At 36.2% G+C, this 20908-nt stretch overlaps 1 protein-coding gene and 1 pseudogene across 1 annotated transcript in view; one reads left to right on the forward strand and one right to left on the reverse strand.

Moving 5' to 3' along the window:
• CTNNA3 (catenin alpha 3) overlaps positions 1–20908 on the reverse strand; it is a 1681070-nt gene that overhangs the window by 940931 nt on the left and 719231 nt on the right. The gene's annotated exons all lie outside the window — the stretch shown is intronic.
• On the forward strand, positions 13083–13692 carry LOC124507270 (60S ribosomal protein L19-like; annotated as a pseudogene).

Consider the following 20908-nt stretch of genomic DNA (forward strand, 5'->3'; position numbering starts at 1 on the left):
TCACTGATCTATCAGTTATTTTAATTTCTGTATTATTTATTTACGCTCTTATCTTTATTATTTTCCTTCTTCTGCTGACTTCAGGCTTCATTTGTTGTTCTTTCTCTAGCTCCTTTAGATGTAAGGTTAGGTTGATTATTTGAGATTTTTCTTGCTTCTTGAGGTAAGCCTGTATTGCTAAACACTTCCTTCTTATGACTGCTTTTGCTGCATCCCAAAGGGTTTGGACCATTGTGTTTTCATTTTTATTTGTTTCCATGTATTCAATGAAACCACTAATCAATTCATTATAATTACCCAGTTCCTACACCTATGAATATTTTTACTCTTGAAGTGTCTAAAAGAAAGTAAATAGGGTGACACAAGGTGAGATTACACTAACTCAGCTCCAATATACTCAAGATCATATGTTGCTGTCCGTACATGCAGGCAAGTAATCTGAGTTACATGGTCTTCCAAAGTAGGGAATTCAGGATATTGGCATACAAAGTCTAAAAGTAATTACATACTTTTTTTTCCCCAGAAAGAATGTATCTACAAGACTCCTAGCACGATTAAAAGAACAATCTGTGATAATGAGATAGAATAAAGCTAAGTAACTCACATGGAAACTAAATCCAGATCTTGGGTGTATTAGGTCGGAGTTTTAACCACAGTGCTAATTATAAGAACAATAACCAGACAAGGTATGATTAAAATATTTTATCTGAAAACTACACCTCGAACTGTATCTTTATTTTAGACCTAGCCTGAACTAGTTCTGAAAGCCCTGACAAATGACCTTCTTAGAGTTGTGGATGAGTGCCAAACGCCCATACTGATTCTATGCTACATTAGGTCACTGGCATTTTCCAACAGGACACCTACAGATTCTCTACTTAGGACACGGATATGAAAATGTCCTATACATATCAAAATATTTAACAGCAACATGCCACTTTGGATGGCATTTTAAATTGGCTTCTTAGGGGTCTTTTGTGAGGAATAATCAAGGGGTGGAGACATCATTACACTAATCCTGATCACCAAACCCAAAATGTACCTCATGTGGTCATGGAAACTATTTGTTTTAATTCAAAATTAATTAAGTTTGAGTTAGAGCAGAAAGGGAGTGGTCTCATAGCTTTAATTGCAGGCATTCAATACAACACAAAGACTGGCATCCCAGTGTTTCAGCCTTGAATTTCTGCCATCAAAACCATTAGTCAATTCAGAGACAGAGCTTGAACACTTGACTGCCTACACTCAGCTCCATCTGTTATGTGCACTATTGCCAATACATAGTCCAGTGTGCCAATGGCACCGTTCATCAATGGTTCTTATGAAGCAGCAGGATGCCTATCTACTTCCACCAAAGCCACATGGTGTCATCTTTCCTGCTGGAAGAATAATCTATCTAGAAGCAACACCATGAGTTTATACTTGCTTATTCCTTTCTTATTTAAAAAAAAAAGTAGAATATTTCACCTCAGCACTAGGAACTCAGGGTTTGAGCAAAGCAAGAATAATAAAATTAGGAAGTACTGAATAAGTGGGTTAAATGTATACTGAGAAAAAATAAAACTATCAAGAGGAAAAACAAAAATGGAAGATCAAAAACATGGAAAGTTAAAATCTAAATACGTGTTTTTAGACCACTTTAACTGCAATCTAATTTATTTAGACCATTTGGTCTAATAATTGATGTAAGAGAGAAAATTATCAATCTAAACCTGTGTCTCTTAACATGTTAGAAATATCAGGGGAGCTTTTAAAAACACCTCCCCTGATGAGGAGGTACCACGTGGCCTCCCGAAAAATTAAATCGAAATCTCTGGGATGAAACCAGGCATCAGGATTTTTTTTAAGTGTTCCTGGGGATTCCAATGAACAGCCCTGTTTGGGAGCTACTGACTTAAACAAAAAAAGTACAAATCAGTTTTTAAGCCACAGTTGTTTCTACTACAACTTGATTCACTGCGCCACATAAAGGAAATAAGTACCTTAAATTTATATATGAGGAAAGGCGACTTAAAAATGTTGAAAAGTTTGCCTAAGATTGCATAGCTTATAGGCTGTAGAGCAGGGGCTCAGAACCAGGGCCCAATACTGACTGACACTTTGACCAAATACACTGAAGCCTCTGGGTGGGATCATGGAGGGACTGGCTGAGTGGCGGGTGGAAGTGAGCCTTTGGACTGAGGGGAGCTCTGGTAATAAATACTGCCCCATGCCAATTTGCACAGTAATTTCCACCATTTAGAAATTTCTTTGAGTTATTTCAAGGTCATAAACAGTTCCCAAATGCAATGCAATGGCCACAATAATAATCAGTGTTGTTGTCATTATAGCCACCAATTATGAACCTGTTACATGTAAAACTCCATTTTAGTTACTTTACATGTATGACTTTGACTCTATTATGTCCTTCAGGGTAGATATCAAAATCTCCATTTAATGGTTGATAAGAGGTTTATAAAGGTTAAATAACTTTCCCAAAGTCATATAATTAGTAAATGGCAGAGCCACGACATGAACTGGCTGTATGCTCTTTTTTAATTTTTATACTATGTTGCACAGAGAAACTAAATATTTTAACACAATTACTGTCTATTATTAGTAGTTTCATCATGAACTAAAGTCATAAGACACAAGACAGGTGAATTGAAGGCATGGGTGGGTTGTGGGAGATTTGGTGGTTTTAAACTATGTCCACTAATTATTCAATATCCCTCCTTTCAAGACAGCTTGATTTTCCTTCCTTTGAAAGTGAACTGGGACTTGCTTCCAATTAATAGAGTATGGAAGAAATGATGGAGTATGACTTCTAAGACTCAGTGATAAAAGGCATCACTCACTTTCAGAAAAGCCAGCTGCCCTAACCAAAGGCCTCCTGCCACAGCCATGTGAGTGAGTCATCTTGGAAGCAGGTATTCCAGCCCCAATCAAGCCTTCACATGACTCTAGTGTCCATCAGCAGCTTGACTGAAACCTCATGAGAGATCTGGAGACAGAAACACCCAGCTAAGCTATTCCCCAACTCCTGACCCATAGAAGCTGTGAGATAGTAAATGTTTTTATTTTAAGCCACTAGGTTTTGCAGGATCTGTTACACCAATGGATAACTCATATAAGGAAAAAAAAACTATGGAAGATAAATTATAAAAGGCCAAGATCATGGGACCCAATGATGCATAAGAATAATCCTGAGCACCCAGAGATACCAGAAGAGTACTAGGTAACTGCCTAAGAATATGAGAAGGAGTTGGGGTAAAGAAAAGGCAGCAGTGGAGTGTCAAAAACTGTTTACAATAACTTTTTTTTGAAGGAAAGAAAAAAATATTAGTTTGAGGGTGAATTCACTTCCCCAGGGTATTACAGACTTTGACAGCACTCCATATGACATACTGAAAGCCACCCAAGCACCTAACTAAAGCAATAATGCATCATGCAAAGTCAAGTAAAGTCTTTTTTGCTATTTTACACAGTTTAATAAGACAGGTCATGATAATATGATGTTATTAACGCAAGCTGAATTATTTTGAGGCTAATAATTACATATAATATCCCTTTACCTATTTATCTTAAGGCAAAATGTTATTTACATTATTACATCTTGATAAGCAACTGTATCTACTGCAATGAAATATAGATTTTAAGGTTCAGCTTTTCAATTTTCCTTGTTCAGGCTTTCAGAATGTCCAGATTCTATACGCAAGCCCCCTCTGAATTCCAAACACTATGTCCTAGAGAGTCTGTTAGGGAAACACTGGGAGATAATAGGATATACTGATTTTGTTCTTGCCAGTAAATCACCTCCCCAGGTAATTGTTCTTATAATAAAAATGCCAACTGGGTGGCAAGTCTCTGTGCCAAGAAAAAAATTGTATTTTATCCCTGTTGTGCATTCAGTACAAATTTTAAAATCACAAGAAAGAGGAAAAATAAAATAAACTCTTGCTGAAAAAAAAATAAAAGAAGGAAAAAAGGAAATAATTTGGGGAGATTCTTTGTAACGCACCTCTAGTGTTGCAGTTGATGCTATAAAGGGCAGATACCTTGTGTTTCCTTAAGAAAACGAACTGATCACACCAGTGACTGATAATCTAATCTCTATTTGTCCAACTGGATAACAGGACTTTCTTCAATGATGGTCATTTGTAACATCCCGTCTCAGAAATATATAGAAATGTCTGTGGTAGGACTTCCCAAAGGTTCAAAAGAAAAAGAAAGTTCCCTTATTTTCCTTACTGCCCCTATACTGTCAGCCTCTAATCCTATTTGCCATGGACCAAAGGAGACAAAGAAAAAGGACAGAAGTGGGTCAAAAAGTAAGAAAGGGAAAGAAATTAGTGTAAAAAAAAAAAAAGCCACAAGTTTTGGAGAATGTTCCGTAATAGTTTTTTCGTCTCCTTATGGCTGTGCTCCTTAACCTCCACTTACAATCCCAATGAATTCACTATGATAAATCCTGTTGTGATTTCATCAAGGATGGACTGAAGAAACTCTAGCTCAATGATCTGCGACTGAACATCAAATCAACTTTATGTTTGTTTGGTTTTGCAGCCAGGTATTTTGCCCCATTCCCAAGTTCAGCCTCCATCAAGATCACACTCCTGATACTTGGACCCTTGTGTTAAACTCTGTGTTTTAGACCCTTGGAAGAAGGGTACTGCCTCACTGTGATTACATTCCCATCTCTAGTGACAACAGATGTCTATTCCTCATCACTGCCTCCCCGTGGATTCTCCATTAACATGTTAAATACCACTCTCTGCCAACACCCTCAACAATCAACAGCCTCAACAAGTGCAAGCCCTTAGTAGCTAGATTTTACATAAAGGCTAGGATTCATTATAATGGCTCATCCTCTTCCACACCTACATTCCATTTCCTTAGTTCCAGATCATACCCATTTTAGACTGTGCATTCCACTGTTATAGACCAGGTCATATCTTGAGATACAACATTTTCCTTAGTTAATGTGAAGAAATGAAATTGAATTTAAATGAAATTAAATCCATACCCGGAACATAAACAAGGAAAAGTTTTTCTTCTTCAGTCCATCAAATTTTAAATGCTGAGGCAGATGTGTTTATCTTTTAAAAAACTATACTGTTTTAAGAGACTTTGATTGATTAATTGATTCACCAGTCCCAAACTAATGTTGAGTTGAAAATAGCAATGACATTTCTAAGGGCTGTACTGCATTTTCTAATACCAGATGATGAATATCTCTGGAGTTTCATCAGACCAGGAGGGCTGACACACCACTGACTCTATTCTATACGCTCTATTAGTTTCCCAGTTTACAATTATGCAATATATATTTGCTCACTCTCCATGCAAAAAGATCAAGATTGACATTTAAGAGCCCGTCTTTAGGTGGGAAAGAAATCCTTAGAGAGTCAGGAAAATATAATTTAGAACAAACTTCTGTCTGAAAAGTAACTGGTGCTCTTATCCTCTCTCAGTAGCAATGCACTTTCTTTTCATGATTCTGTTTCAAAATCAGTAGTCTACTGACCCCTCATGCTAAAACAAAAGATGTAGCATTAGAGTAGAGGAACGCAAATGCAGTTTCATGATTACTTTTGATAAACCCTCTTATCCCAATACAAGGGTGGATATCAATTGCAGGAAAAAAAATCATGTGCCAGGAACTTGTCTTCTTCCAGTACATCAGGGACCAAGGGCTAACAGTCCAAACATGTAGGTCTGAGAAACTGTATTACCATCAGACTCAATGTCTTGTCTACAACTTCTGTCTTCCCCAAGTTCTTGTAGTTTCAATTGACCAAATCCCTACTATGGGTTCAGTTGGACCTGCTTTCAGAACCAACTTTGACTAAGTCTACTACCATACAAAGAGTCAGAAGAAGAAATCCAAGGAGCAAGGCCCAGAAAATTCAAAGTATCTGAGGTAGGGAGGTGCATCACAGGTTTGCAAAAAGAAAGGAAGCCACTGTGGGGAAATGGTGATCAAGGTAATATGAGCTGTGTGATAAGCAGAATAATGGCCCTCCAAAAATTATTACACCCTCTGGAATCTGTGAACCCATGGCAAAAGGTATTTTGCAGATGTCAGTAAGGTTACATATCTTGAGATGGGGAGATTATCCTGGATTACACAAGTGGATCACTTGTTTGATCACTCAAGTCCTTACGAGTCAAAAACATCCTAGGTTGTGGTCAAAGAGAGATGGGACTATGAAAGAAAGGTCAGAGAGATGGTAGTCTGAAAAGGATAGATGCCCTATTGCTGGTTCTGAGTTGTAGAGGTCAATGTACAAAAACTAAAAAGAGAAGTTAATGGTGGCCCCTGGGTGACAGCAAGCAAGGAAATAGAGACATGTGGTCCTACAACCCTGTGGACTTGAATTGTGCCAACACCTTCATCAACAAAAAAGATCCTTCCCTGGAATCTCAAAATGAACACAGTCCTGTTGACACCTTGATCTTAGCCCAGTGAGACCCATGTTGGACTTCTGACTTATAAGAACCTTAAGATAATAAATATGTGTTGTTCTAAGTCCTGTGTTTTAAGTGTATGTAGCTTGTAGTAATTTGTTACAGCAACAATATATACCTAATGCAAAATGAGTTAGCTACACATGTGCCAAATCAGGAAAGCCATGATAGAGTCTGTTTTTCAAAAGCAACGGGGAGTCAGTGATGAGTTTTAAGAAGGGAATGACTTTGTTAAAAGATTGCTGTGGAAAAGATGCCATGCTCCACACCTAATGTCATCAGGGAACACAAATTAAAACAATGAGATACTACTACACACCTATTAGAACGGCCAAAATCCAGAACACTGACACCAAATGCTGGTAAGAATGTGGAGCAAGAGGGATGCTCATTCACTGCTGGAGGAAAAGCAAAATGGTACAGCCAGTTTGGAAAATGGTTTGGCACTTTCTTACAAAATTAAACATGTTCTTTCTATATGATACAATCCAGATATCTCACTCTACCTAAAGGCACTGAAAAAACTTATTTCCATGCAGAAACTTGCACATGGATTTTATAATAGTTTTATTCAAAACTTCCAACAGTTAGAAGCAATCACGATGTTCCTCCATAGATAAATGGATAAATGGCAGTGCATCCAGACAATGGAATATTAGTATTATTATTTTTTATAAAAAGTAATCTCTACACCCAATGTGGGGCTCTAACTCACAACCCTGAGATCAAGAATCACATGGTCTACAACTGAGCCAACCAGACACCCAGACAATGCAATATTATTGAGTGCCAAACTGAAATGAGCTATCAGGTCATGGACAGACATGAAGAACCTTAAACGTATATTTTCTGGGATACTGCAACTCAAGTGATCACAAGGCACCAAAAGTCCAGATAAGGGAAAAAGCACTAGACTGGATATCCAGAAGCCTGTTTTAGTACCAGTTCTGTCATTGCTCAACATGTAGTCGAGTGCACATCACTTCACCTCTCTGACTTATGTTGATTTATGGTTTTGTCCATTGTATAATAATCACTAAGTTAAAATATCAAAACCTAAATTTTAAAATTTGTAAAATTGCAAGATGCTTATTTTAATAACAGAAATAATTGCAGCTCCTTTACATCTTTTATTTAAAAGATAAGAATCCCTATGTAAGGAATGGAGAAAAAAGCCTTAAGTACAATGGCAACTAAAATGGCAACTCAAACAAGGTAAAATTGTTTCTGAGGTACTGATCCTTTAATTAGAGACAATGTCAAAATGCAGTGTGTTCTCTTAGCTTTATTATTTTGAATCTGTTTCTTGTTTCTCAACAAACTGAAGAAATAAACAGTGATTTTTAAAATTAATTATGTAGTGCAATTTTCCTCCAGGAAAACCAATATAGCTTAATTTTCATTAACTATATTTTAAATCGTATTACTCTTTTGGAAAACATTCAAGGGTGCTTTTATTTATAAACCAATAGATGAAAGCCGTAATACATTTATATGGTGCCTGGAAACTTTCAAAGGGGGCTTCTTATTAAGTAGAATTCAACAATAGTATTTTCAAATATCATTAAAAATTTTTAAATGATAAAACCCAATATAACACTGAAGCCAAGAATAGTGGCATTCAGGGTTAAACTGCAGCATTCAGGATGCTAATTAGCTAACCGTGACTGTATGTATAATGAAGATATTAAGCTTTCTCTAAGAACATTGCAACTTGAAATTCAAATAACTAATGTTATGGGATAATTGGGGAATATGATTAACTGATTTAAACAGTACTGAAAATGCAGCACAATTCTCTTTCAAGAGGAAGAACCAATATATTCTAGAGACAAATGCCCAAACCAGAATTAGCATGTAGTCAAGAAAGGGGGTGACTAAGAGTACACAGGTAACCATTTTGAATAAATCACTTTAAAGCTAGTCATAGTGTGAATAAGCATAATTATATGGCTCTCAACTCTGCTCATGTTTCCTCTCTCTCTCTCTCTCTCTCTCTCTCTCTCTCTCAATTGCAAGTCCCCTTAACTGTCATGTTTAGCTGTCTCTTTGAGATGTTATTATACATGGTAACAGGTGAATCTGCTCTTCTGTGATATTTATAAATTATCTTAGCTCATACAGCAAAGCCATTAAGCTTAGGTTGGGAAAGGCTTGACCCTTGGGTGCTTGCATGCAGTTTTCTATTGTAGGAAAGCTTCACCAAGCTCTATAGATTTGAAAAGACATGAGAAAATAATTTGAAATTCAGAGGGAACCAAGATGTTCTGTACCTTTTCATTGATTACAGTGATTATGGGTCTATATAGAATGAGTAAACTATTTAACAAGTGGTGCCCAATGAGAAGGTGTATTTTAATAGGGATAACTACTTTGGGCCCTCTGGGTTCTTTTAGATTATTTCAAATAATTGCATATAACCACTCTAGTAACCAGGAGATCATCAATAAAAGGAATTTAATGAAATAATTCTGAAGGATGAATTAATGTGCAAACTTTCTAGAGGAGATGGCCAAGAGAATATTGTAGGTAGCAAAATTTCAAAGTAGAAAACCAAGCGAACAGAACTAGAAACAAGCACAGTGGAGAAATAAAAATCATAATCAATATGCCTGACAGGAATTTATACTTGTAACTGAACTATACTGGCTGCCAATAAAGTGTGATGATGATAAAGGCAAAGAAAAATAAGACCTCTGGGATAGAATTAGAGAATTAAGTTTACTCCCTCCAAGAAAATAATAGAAAGAAAAATAAGGGAGAACTAATATACTAGAATTTAATGCAAGGTGGATCATTTCAGTACTGAATGAAATACTCTACAATTATTTTGCTATAAGACTATATATGAAGTTCTTCTGATTTGTTATAGATACTGTCTAAAGAATCATAGCCAATCAAACCTAAGTCCAAGGGGGCCCTCTGGCAGAGGTAGAAAGAAAAAAATGGTGGGTTTGTTGTAGCAGGGATACTATCTTACTCATCCTTTGGACCTAACACTATTGGCAAAGCACGTATTTCATATATGTATATATGTGTATATGTATATATATATATATGTATATATATGTATATGTATATATATAATGTATAAATTGCATCATCTACAGGCTAGTTTTGAAAATAAATTATAACATTAAAAAGTTATCAAATATAATCTGAAATCATATCTAGAATAAAATATACATGAATAAATAAAAATATTAATTACATATTTTATCCATGAATTTATTATTGTTCTCTAAACAATCTGAGAGGCAACTTATATGTGCTACTTTTTAGAAATAAGGAAGCTGAGTTCCAGAGATAATTAACAATTCGAACAGTGTTATAAGTAAAGGAGTTTGAAAAGAACTCATGACTCACAGATACCAGAAACCATATTCTATCCACTTTATCACTCTAAATTATTGAGATTATCCAGAACCTTGATTTCCTGTGTTTAAGTTGTTCTTTCTTGTCTTCTTATATTAGTGTTTATTCTATTTTTCAAGTTTCCATCCCTTCACCCTTCCCCTCAAAAACAGATAAATATTAGACAACTTCTAACTTAAGCTTGTTTCTTCATAGATGGATTTTTAAGTCATTAAAAAGACACAAGGAAAAACATAAAAGCATATAAAATAATAGCAACTTAATATAGTATAAACAAAACATTTTTGTAACTAGAAAGTTAAAAAATAAGTAGATAATAAAAATAAAACATTTAACTGTAGGATACTATATAGTAACTGAAGAACTAGTTACTTTTATCTCCATGTCTGTGTGGATTCATATTTTAATTAAGATATTCAAGATCATTTTTCTGATAATATTTATTTGTTTTTTTTTCCATTTTAGATTTTTATGCGGATTTTTTAAAGCATAATAATCTCAACAAAGGAAGGAAAGGCAAAGGATTCAGAAGTTTCTGCTTTTTATATATAATTGAAGCCAATTAACTGTGGCATTTTTTTAAATCTTGTTTCCCTTAAGGCAGGTATTTACAAATACTATATTTTATGTATGTATTATAGGTTTTTCATTGCAAGAAGATTAGAAAAATGATCAGAGCTTCGGTAAACATTGGAAAAAATGAAGAAATTCACAATAAAATTAGAAGTAGTCCATTGAGCAGGCATGTAGCTATATAACTGTGCCATCTGTAACAGCTCTAGAGGGAAAAGTAAAAGGAAAAAATAAGTAAGAATGACCTGTTAAGAAGTAGGTATGGTAGGGGCCCCTGGGTGGCTCATTTGGTTGAGCGTCCGACTTTGGCTCAGGTCATGATCTGGCGGTCTGTGAGCCCGAGCCCCGGGTCGGGCTCTGTGCTGTCAGCTCGGAGCCTAGAGCCTGCTTCGAATTCTGTGTCTCCCTCTCTCTCTGCCCCTCCCCCACTCATGCTCTGTCTCTCTCTCTCTCTCTTTCAAAAATAAATCAACATAAAAAGAAAGAAAGAAAGAAAGAAAAAAGAAGTAGGTATGGTAATGCACGATCAGAATTAGATTCAGCCTTCTTTGTGGCTTAGAAGGGTCTAGAATTAAACACGATACCTTCAGAGTGGCCACTGGTTACTTTGGGTCTCAAAGGCCCCAAAACTCTGTTTTAACTCTCATCCCATATTGTGTGAGACAGGAGGCAAGGTTTGCAGCCCTTACTTAATATCAACCAGTTGTATCACCTATCTCTTCCAAGACTTCAGTTACCTCATCTGTCAAGTATTGAGTACCAACAGCTCTTCAACGATGTCCTTAAAGAATATTTCAAAATTTTGTGAAGTAGATCGAAATGTATCAAATAAGATTTATTAAGTGGGGAAAATCTTAATGACTAAAACTTTCTAAATATAAAGTGTTCTTTATATTTTCTTCAGCTGTATTATCTCCTTCTGTTGTTTTTTTTAAAATATTTATTTATTTATTTTGAGAGAGAGCATGCTTGCACATGAGCAGGGGAGAGGCAGAGAGAGAGAGGGTGGGGGGTGGGAATCTCAAGCAGGCTCTGTGCCTCCAACACAGAGCCAGACACAGGGCTTGAACTCATGAACCTGAGATTATGACCTGAGCCAAAATCAAGAGTTGGACGCTTAACCAACTAGGCCACTCTGGCACCTCTCTTCTGTTTATTTTTCTATTTTTTCTATATTCCAGGAGGGACAGATAGTATGATATGTTATTCACAGCACTGACCCTGGAGTCAGACTGCCTATTTGTGAATCTAGCCCTGCCCATTCACTACCTACAAACCCTGGTAAAGTCACTTAATCTCTTTATATGTCAATTTCCTCATTTATAAAATGGTGATTACACAAGTGCTTCCTGATGAGGAAGTCATGGGGATTAATGGAGGCAATATATATCAAGCACTGTTATAAACAATAGCTTAGAGCAGGAACAAGTTTGGCAAAATTTTATTTTAAAATTCAAATGTAAATATTGCATGTTGGTCCACAAAGAGTGCCATGACTTTTAGGTGCTTTGTAAAACGAATGAGGTATTACCAGATATTGTTAGGATATATTGTTTCAGTAAAAAAGAAGCAAGGTGTTTAAGCATTTATAGTATGCTACCTTATATCAAAGAATGGAGAAATAGTAATTTATATATGTATAGAGTTATAGCTATATCTATTTTAAAAAAAGGAAAGATAAACCAAAAACTAATAAAAATGGTGATACCCACGAGAGAGGGACAATGGTAGAGAAGGTAGAGCTCTCCAAATGTGCTTTACTTTGAGGTTTTGACTTTGTAACTATAATAATGTTTTAAATGATTATTAAACAAAGTTAATTCAAACTAAAAAAACAATCCATAGAAATAAAGAGCAATGAAACAAGGCTATATAACTGGGCATGAACTGATATGAATTATTTTTAAGTACCATAAACCAAGAAATGTAAGAAATCTTAAATTGTTTTTACTAATCACCTTGTTAATAATATTACTGTTTTTATTCATTCATTTAATTAATTTATTTATTTTGAGAGAAAAGAGGAGAGGGATAGCATGTGGGGGAGGGACAGAGTGAGGGAGAGAGAGAATCCCAAGCAGGCCACTCACCATCAGCACAGAGCCCATCATGGGGCTCAACCCATGAAGTGTGAGATTATGTATGACCTGAGCCGAAACCAAGAGTCAGATACTTAACTGACTGAGCTACCCAGGCACCCCATTACTGCTTTTATTCTAAAATTATTCTTAAATTATTATATATATGCAGTCATATGGAACTAAGATTTTCAGTTTAAGAGAAAAGAGATAATAAACATATCAAATGAAAAAAATTACAAGCAAAACCCCATAAACTGAAATTTGAATTGGAAATATGGAAAGTATGGAAATATCAATATAAAGTATTCCTCTTTTAAAATATTTCTACAGAATAGTCCTAGATACAGTGACCAATTAAGTAGCTATGAGCATCCCCAGTGACCAAATTGTGGACTATGAACACCATTTCCCACAAAAGATACCAAGATGCCTTAAAGACATGGCTGTTTCCTGGTTTGGACAGAAAATAGAAGAGAAGATCTTGGGACTGCTTGTCATACCAAAAAGTGAGGATGCATCAGTGACCACAGAGATCATTTCACAAAGACTTAGGAACAAAATTGAAGAGCTCTTGTCTTTCCTTTCACCACAGTGAAGGCAGCCATGAGTATGCTCAGGCATCAGACGAGGCTTGCCCCCAGTTTCCTACTCTGTGGCGACAAGAAGGTCTGGTTGGACCACAATGAGACCAGTGAAATCGCCAATGTCAACTCCTGTCAGCATGTCCAGAAACTGATCAAAGATGGGCTGAGAAAGTCTAGGATGGTCCATTCTGGGCCAGTGCTGGAAAAATATTTTGGCCCCACCAGAAGGACAGGCATGTAGGCACTGGTAAGAGAAAAGGTACTGCCATTGCTTGAATGCCTGAGAAGGTGACCTGGATGAGGACGATGAGAATTCTGTACCAGCTACTCAGAAGATATCTGGATCTAAGAAGATTGACCACCACATGTCTCACAGCTTGTACCTGAAAGTGAAGGGGAATGTATTCAAAAACAAGTGAATTCTCATGGAACACATCCACAAGCTGAAGGCCCACAAGGCTCGCAAGAAGCTTCCGGCTGACCAAGCTGAGGCCTGCAGGGCTAAGAACAAGGAAGCATGCAAGCACCATGAAGAGTGGCTCCAGGCAAAGAAGGAGGAAATCATCAAGACTCTGTCCAAGGAGGAAGAGACCAAGAAATTAAACTCCCTCTCTTTTGTCTATACATAGTGGCCTCAGCAATTACACAGATCGGTTATTCAATAAAACAACCTTTTATCTGCCTAAGAAAAAAAACGAAGACATTCCTATTGGCAAAGATGAGATAATAAATTCAAGATCATAAAGAACAATAACTGAAGTGGATTGAAAAATATCAAATATGAGAAGATCCATGAAGTTATAATGATACCTAAAAACAATTCAATAATAATCTCCAGAATTTTAGTGAACTGGCCTATTATTCTGAAAACTTAAAGGGAAATAATCAGGTATTTTTTTCAGCCTTTCCTGTATGTGCCTCAAAATAAACACTTGATACAGTAAGGTTATTATTTATAGAAGAATTCCAGCCAATAAATGAAAAAGGAATGATGGAATTAGAATCTTAATATTTTGCAATGCCTATTGAACAAATAGATCTATGTAATAATCATCAGTAACAGATAAACTATCAGGTGAAAAACTGATTGGGAGCCCGATTTATAATTGATGAATCAGGGGGTGCCTGGGTGGCTCAGTTGGCTAAGCATCCAACTGAGGATCAGGTCATGATCTCCCAGTTGGTGAGTTTGAGCCCCACATCAGGCTCTATGCTGACATCTCAGAGCCTGGGGCCTGCTTTGGATTCTGTCTCCATCTCTCTCTGCCCCTCCCCTGCTCATGCTCTCTCGCTCTCTCCCTCTCTCTCTCTCTTTCTCTCTCAAATATAAATAAACATTAAAAATTTTTTTTAAGTTTTATAATGGATGAATCAGGCCAATCACATAAAAACCTGTAGATTAACCTAACATTATAATAAAGAGATATTAGAAACTAAGGGCTCTTTAGTGTGATGCAGCAGAAGGAATCCAACATGCTGAATCAAGTATTCTTGCCAAAGCATCAAACTGAGATCTGATTAAACCTCTATGTCTAGATATATAGCTCATAGAAAATGAGGTCAGAGGAAATTTTTACCTGATATCATGGAGATGCATGTAGCAAAACACAGAATGTGGGGAATTCCACAAAACAAATAACCCAGTTTCTTTAACAAAGTACAAGGGGAAAATAGAGAGAAGAGTTTAAAGTTTAAAGGAGATTTTAGATGTATACCAATGAAATGCAAAGTGAGGATCTAGTTTGTACCCTGATTAAAAAAAAAAAAAGGCAGCCAAATATGTATGTTGCATGCATGCATACTCAATTTGATGTTGATTGGTATTTGATTTGAAGTCATCAAATTTTTGCTAACTTTTTAGAATGGAATAATGACATCACAGCAATACATTTTTTTTAGTTCTTATCTTTTAGAGTTACATATAGGTGAATTATATGATGTCTGGGATTTGCTTCAACATAATCCATGAGGATGGAGTGATAATTGGGGGTATAAATAAATAAAGTTTGGCTATGTGCTAGTAATTTTTGACATTGACACTGGGTGATGGGTACACGGAAGTTCATTTCATTATTCTCTCTACTTCTATGTTTGGAAATTTATGTAACAGAATACTCAAAAATAAAGCTATTATTAAAGCATAGAATTAAACACAAAAATTCCTGTTTAATTTTTTTCATGTTTCATTTATATTAATCTGAATTTTTATACAGATTAATTTAGCCTGTTGAGTCTTCCAATCCAGAAACCTATTATCTCTCTACATTCTGTTCCTCAGCAACATTCTTGTTATCGTTGCTGCTTTTGTTTCTACTTTCTTGGCATAGGTTGTACGCACTGCTTAAGCTTAATCAGAGGCCATCATAATTTACAAGACTTTTTCTGTTTTACCAGTTTATAACTGTTTTTTCTGCTTTACTAACAATAATCAGTTTGAAAGCAAATAGGAAGCAATTGCTTTTGTGTATGTAACTTTTTAACTTTCCTGGTTATTCTTTTTCTGCCCCTAATAACTTTTAAGTCTAACATCTAATGTTCTAATATCTGATTTTCAAGCAAATCTAATATAATTTCTTAGATATTTAAGGTGGACAATCCATAGTATACAAATAAATGATAATTTTTCTCATCTCTTTAAAAAAATAGTTGCTGTGGACTGAATTGAAAAAGATGATACCTTTTCACTTGTTTCCTGAAATTCAAATTTTAAGAGGTTACCTGTATTATGTTCCTGCCCAACTTGGAACTCTCAATACCTCATTAGGTACATTAGGTACTCAATACCACATAGGAAGTGTGAGGTTAATATATCTGATGAATTGGCACCATGATTTAAATTTTCAACTCATTCTGTCATCAATTATATTTCAGAGAACATCATCAATATCTAATAGTTGAGAATATCTATCCCCAACACATACCAAAATATGCATGCCACTACCACTGGAAGATTAGTTAAGAGAAGGACACCTTGGGGCACCTGGCTGGTTCAGTAGGCTGAGTGTCTGATTCTTGATTTTGGCTCAGGTCGTGATTCCAGGGTTGTGGGATCGAGCCTCACATAGGATTTGCACTGTGTGGAGCCTGCTTAAGATTCTCTCTCTCTCCCACTGCCCTCACCCCTGCTCATGCTCTCTCTCTCTCTCACTCTAAAAATTAAAAAAGAAAAAAAAAAGAAAAGAGAAGCCTTCCTTAATTGTTATTTTCAGGCTGATTAAATAATACAATTAAATTAATAAGAACCCAAACTATTCTTTGTCATAAAGTAGACATGGAGAAGGTTATCAGAGAAAACCGACTAAAAATTTTAAGGCCAATTTCAAAACATCAACATGAGTTTTGTTTTGGTTTGGTTTGGTTTGGTTTGGTTTGGTTTGTTTTCCATAAGGGATGCATCTTGTAGAGAAGTTACATTACTATTCCAGAAGACATTATCTTGGCTTCACTACACATAACACATCTGGGAATTGTCTGCTTGAAAGCCTTGGCTAGAAGCTCTATCTGATGGCCTCAAATTGATTGTGATATTGAAAAGTCTAAAGGAAGTTAGTGCACGTCACATGGCAGGCTGCTTGGCATAAACTGCCTAAGACACCAAATTTTCCCAGGGGAAAGACCAAAAAAAGTTGGATCAGGATTCCATATTGATTTTGCATTATGAGATAAAAACTTTTCCCTTCCGTATACTGCATCTCACAATGGTTTTAAGTGCTTTTGCTTCGACCTCAAGCCTCTGCAGTGACAATGTGACTTCATGCCAGTTTTTTTGCAGCATACAAGCTGCCAGATACAATTATTTCTGACAACAGGTCCACATTTGTCTCAGTCAAGTTATGGTATTCGTGGACAAGAATCTTATCCAAGCTGTCACCATTGCACCTCATCTGTTTTAACGTATGTTTAGGAGGAAAGGGTAGTGCAGACTTCCAAAGATGCCCTGAAATGGATTTTTGAAAATCCTGACCAATAATTCTTACCTGGCTTTTTTCACTGACCAGTGTTACAGAAGTTCACTCAGAGGGGCTGGCCAAGCTGAATACTAGTTAGGTTAAGTTCCATAGCTTATCTACATCCATTCTACTGAGAATAAACTGACAATTTACAAAACGAATCAGAAATTATGCTCAATACTGCTCTAGCTAAATGTATTAGTCATTCGTTTTCCGTAATCATTCACTTTTAACACTGCAATTTTTCTTTACTGGGACTTAACTCAGTTCTTCTCTCTGAAAGTTGAATTTGGATAGGTGCCATTTCTATGAAGTCACATAGCATCTTGTGCTTTTCTCATGATAGCACTCACTACCCACGTTATAACAAGTCATTTATCTGTATGCTGTTCTGGATTATAAACACTATGAGTATAGAAATGTGTCTTTTCTTTTCTCTTAAATTCTACCTCCAACACCTAGAATGGGAACTGGCACAAAGTACACACACAACAGCCAGATTACAAACAATCCCTTAGGTCAGGCTTTTTCGAGCCGGTTTCTAAAGCCAGGCTTCTTGACATTGTCATCAAGCTTTTTTAAAAAGCCACAGATATTCCAGTAAGGTCCTTAATGAAAGCTCAGTTGAGGCAAAAAGCCCCCTGAAATAATACTATTGGTAAGAAACAAGAGTAAACAGCCCCAAATAAAAGAGTTTGTCCCCAAAATGCCCCTGCATGTGTTGACAAACAACCCCAAATACAGAGTTGTTTTTCTGAGAATACAAGGTCACTGCCTTCAGACACAAACGAAAGTGCCCTCAGAGGAAAATTTCTTTCTCAGGTTGGAAGGGAATGAAGGAGCAATAAAAATCCATCTGCAACACTTCTTAGTCAAACAGAGATGGCAAATGGTAAAAAAACAACAACAACAGTATTCTGGTTCTTTGACCCAAATTTTGAGAGTTCATCATACTTAGTACATACATCCCCCTTAATACTTGAGCATATCTTAGGTGACACAGACTTGTGAATCAGCTACAGGTACTCTTTCCAGGGACTCTTCCTTATTATAGAAGTATCTCCCCTTGAATCATCTTGATTTCTTCCCTTCAAGAAACACACATTGAGTATGTGTTATCTAAATATTTACTAGAATATTTAGAAATGAATGAGATTTCATCATCCCTAAATTTAAAGGATATTCTGTTGGAAAAACTTACATATAAACGATTATAATACAATGTATTTATATGTCATATGCTTACAGTATATAACCCAAAATTGCTAATGAGGAAGTTACCAAAATTCCTAGAGAAGGTTTTATGGAGAATATAACATTTCAGGTATATTTTATAGACAATTACACCTGATAGATAATGGAGAAAGGCTATTCTTATAAGAGAGAATAGCATAAACAGTGACTTAAGGCATGATTAAAACATGGCTTGCTCAGAGTATGATAAATCCTTTGGTGTGACTGGATCACAGGTTGCGTAGCATATTAGAAGAAATGACAAAGTGTAGATTTGGACCAAATAGCAAAGGATCTTTGAATCAGGTTATATTCACTGTCTTTCATAACTACAATTGGCCCCACCTAGAGCACCTGCCAAGTTGTCTTATACAATATGACCCTGCCAACTTCATGATGACCCTCAACTCTGTGTCACATCTGATTAGACTCGGGTGACCACGTTATTCGAGAACAACCAACTCATAAACCAGATAGCAACCTATGAGGTGGCCTGGCACGATCAACTTTGTCTTCTCTAAAATTTTAAATTGAAAAGATTGTAAGAATAAACTGATTTGGAGGGAAGCTGAAAGAGTCACAAAGTAGCATGTACGCTTTGAAGACAACATGGCAAGCCAACTCCATAGGACTCAAACACTACAAATAAGCCAGAGCTTGGAGGCAGAACAGAGGCAAACACAAGAAAGGTGACACAGATGGAAAATAGCAAAGTGCAAGGCACTGAAATGAAGCTACTTCCCTTCCAATAAGGTTCTTGCTCTTCTTGATAGCTGATTATTTTATTTTATCTAACAACCAAATGAATCAAATCAGAAGAACCTTGTGTGTCATGAGGATGAATCTGCTATTTCACCGGAGGTGATGGTGAGCTAGTCAAAGGATTTAAGCAGAACGATAACATAACCAAATCAGTGGTAGTGTTTTAGGGATGAAGTCAGACAATTCTGGATTGACCTTCATGTAATTACACTGAAGACTTATCAAATCTCAAAACAACAACAACAACAACAAAACTTCTTTTCTCTTTACCTTATCCCTTGGCATGGGATAACTTTCTATTTATCCCTTGGCATAGGATAACATTTTTATTTTGTTAGCCATATAGGAAAGAGACCATGCATATTAGAATACTAGTTACTTATCTCCTTTTCAGAGATAATAATTTGCGTTTCAGTGCTTAAAGGAAGGTGAGCCTGAATGATTCAACATCAATAAAGATTGTTCCATAAATTAAATTTCCAACAATGAAAGGTATTTAAAATAATTGTTTAGCCCACTCAAGGAATGTGATGCATTAAATTCAAGGTAACAAAAAAATCTGTATAGTTGCCAAAATACTAGTAGGGGTTGCCCTTGGATGGTGACAGCATGGTTACTATGTTTTATAATACATATGTATTGCTTTTATAATGGAAAGCAAATAAACGTAAAGAATAGTTTAAAACATATTTCATTTCTATCTAACAAAAATGATTTTACGTTTTAGTTGTCTGGATAAATCTATCTGAGGCTAGGTAAAAATCTATTTGTTGGGGCGCCTGGGTGGCGCAGTTGGTTAAGCGTCCGACTTCAGCCAGGTCACGATCTCGCAGTCCGTGAGTTCGAGCCCTGCGTCAGGCTCTGGGCTGATGGCTCAGAGCCTGGAGCCTGTTTCTGATTCTGTGTCTCCCTCTCTCTCTGCCCCTCCCCCGTTCATGCTCTGTCTCTCTCTGTCCCAAAAATAAATAAACATTGAAAAAAAAATCTATTTGTTAATGTTTGCTATTATTTTTCACACGATTTAAAGACTTTGGTTTGGATTCAAGAAACAAGACCATTATAAAAAATACACTAATGTCAAAGGATCTAGGTTGCAAAGTTCCTGTACCCATGTCATACGTGAATAGAGCCAGTTATTCCATCTCTCCGGGTTTTAGTTTTCCGATATGTAAAGTGTGGTTTGGACAAAATAATCTCAAAATCCTTTCCAATTTATGATTTATGATTCTCTAAGCCTTTATATCACTATTACTTGGTATTACAATAATATTTTCCAAGTTTAACTTGCAAAAGCTTGTAAGCTACTTGAAATTATATGAAACCTCTCAAGCATTTTAGAAGTATCCACAGAAAACCTACAAAGCTTAAGAATTTGGACTAATGGCCTAAACATGCGATGACATGTTTACTTATTTTGGTTTCTCCAGAGAGTAACTTAGAGTACTTCAGAAGGAAATTACCAAGATTGAAAGTTACATATACCAAATCAAATGTCCGCATGATTTTAACTAATGCCATAAAGAGAAAAAAGACATAGAACTAATGTAGGGGCGCCTGGGTGGCTCAGTTGGTTGAGCGTCTGACTTCAGCTCAGGTCATGATCTCATAGCCTGTGAGTTTGAGCCCCGCGTCAGGCTCTGTGCTGACAGCTCAGAGCCTGGAGCCTGCTTTGGATTCTGTGTCTCCCTCTCTCTCTGCCTCTCCCCCGCTCATGTTCTGTCTCTCTCTGTCAAAAATAAATAAACATTTAAAAAAAAAGTTTTAAGAATTAATGTAGACTGTTTCCTTTAAGCAAAAATCTGGTCTTGAATATAGCCAATGAATAGAAGAAATAATTTATATGACTATGAGATACCTATTCCTATTTTTTTAAATACAAGCACACATTTATCTATCAGAA

The sequence above is a fragment of the Lynx rufus genome, unplaced genomic scaffold, assembly GCF_022079265.1.
Source record: "Lynx rufus isolate CCGP_SWC_20201006 ecotype Redwood Valley unplaced genomic scaffold, mLynRuf1.p SCAF_11, whole genome shotgun sequence".
Lineage (NCBI taxonomy): Eukaryota > Metazoa > Chordata > Mammalia > Carnivora > Felidae > Lynx > Lynx rufus.